The sequence below is a fragment of the Bison bison genome, unplaced genomic scaffold, assembly GCF_000754665.1.
Source record: "Bison bison bison isolate TAMUID 2011002044 unplaced genomic scaffold, Bison_UMD1.0 scf7180017854794, whole genome shotgun sequence".
Taxonomy (NCBI): Eukaryota; Metazoa; Chordata; class Mammalia; order Artiodactyla; family Bovidae; genus Bison; species Bison bison.
In genome coordinates this window covers 14427-16142 of record NW_011485367.1, presented here as the reverse complement: position 1 = coordinate 16142, position 1716 = coordinate 14427, and positions in this window count along the sequence as shown.

Here is a 1716-nt window from a genome sequence, read left to right as displayed (position 1 = left end):
ATTAGAGACTAGCAAGGGGTTCTGTTCCATCTTTACCTTCAAAACTCACCTTAGATCCTCCTGCCTTTGCCTTACCTTCTTTTATTGCTTCTAATAACTTAAGCCTGGTGACAGAGGATGAGATGGTTAAATGGCTTCACCAATGCAATGGATGTGAACTTGGGCAAACTCCAGGAGATGGTGAGGGACAGGGAAGCCTGGTGTGCTGCAGTCCATGGGGTTGCAAAGAATCGGACACGACTTGGTGACTGAACAACAAGGAACAATCTTAAACCACTCTCCAGCTAAGCACACGTGAAGCCGTATACATATAATGTGTGTGCACATGCAATTAATTGCTCAGTTGTGTCCAATTGTTTGCAGCTCCATGGACTGTAGCCTGCCAGGCTCCTCTGTCCATTGAGTTCTTCAGGCAGGAGTACTGGAGCGGGTTGCCATTTCCTACTCCAGGGTATCTTCCCAACTCAGGGATCGAACCTGCATCTCTTGCATCTCCTACATTGGCAGGTGGATTCTTTACCATTGCTCCACCTGGGCCCAATTCTCTGTTTCTCACTATTCCCATAAGCTCTTTATCCACGTCCCTCTGGGTCTTTGGAACTCCACCTCATTACTGCTGCTCAGCAAGCCTTTCCTGACTTTTCCCTGCCATAAAGATTGAGTTAGAGACCTCACCTCTATGTTTATCCCCATCATAGCTCCTAATAGTGTGTTGTAATTACATATCTTCTGACCGGTTTTCACTTTATGCTGTAAGCCCCTTCTGTGTGGGGGACACATTGCTAGTTATAAGTACATTAGTTTTTTGAATATTATATTCACCTGGTTTAGAGCCCGGGTACAAGAACATACAGGTACATGAGCCCATGGTGTGGTCTCTTTCTGTCATTAAGGAGAGTTGGGGGCCAGCTCTCCTTAAAAGATACAGTGTTGATTCAGTGACAAGTCAGTATGGTATGATTGTTGATAGTGCCATACGAGTCATTGGTAGCTGAGACAGTTAAGGAAAGCTTATTGGAAGAAGTGGAACCTAGCTGAGTAGTAAGGGAATGTGGTATCCCGTATGAGAAGATAAATAGGTGGGAGGAGAACTAATGTATGGAAGAAAGTATCACAGCAGAAGGGAATGGTAGAGGTAGGACTTGGAGAAGTACTTGAAGTGGGAAATGTGAAGAAGATTCAGTACAAAGACAATTTAAGCAGGGAAACAAGAAATGCTGAGAAAATCATTCAAAAGGAACACCAAGATACAATAAGAAGACTACTAAAGGAGGAAGAGAGAGAGTCCATAGGGGCACATTGTGAACCAGTCAGGCACATGAAATATACGCACTCTTAGACATTTGTGGCCTGACGCAAGGCCCCGTCGTAAGTGGTGGCCAGCAGGAACTTAGCTTCCTTATTCCTCTTGAGCTGCTGGATCTAAGTGGTCTGCTACTTCCTGGTAAGGTGTAGCACCTTTCCTCCTTTAGTATAAGTGCTTTCATTTAAGCTTTCTTTTCATTTATGAGTTTATTTGCTGGACCTGCATGCTGGGAATATGACTTCCAACTACGTATTTATAAAATTCCAATCCAACCAACAGGACTTGGATGGTCCCTTAGAGTCAATTTTAATGAAAATTTTGCCTTCTGTTATGGTGAGAAAGAAATCCTGGTGTTAAGTATTTAAGTATTTACTAGTTGGAATTATAGATTATTTCAGAGTTCTACCATG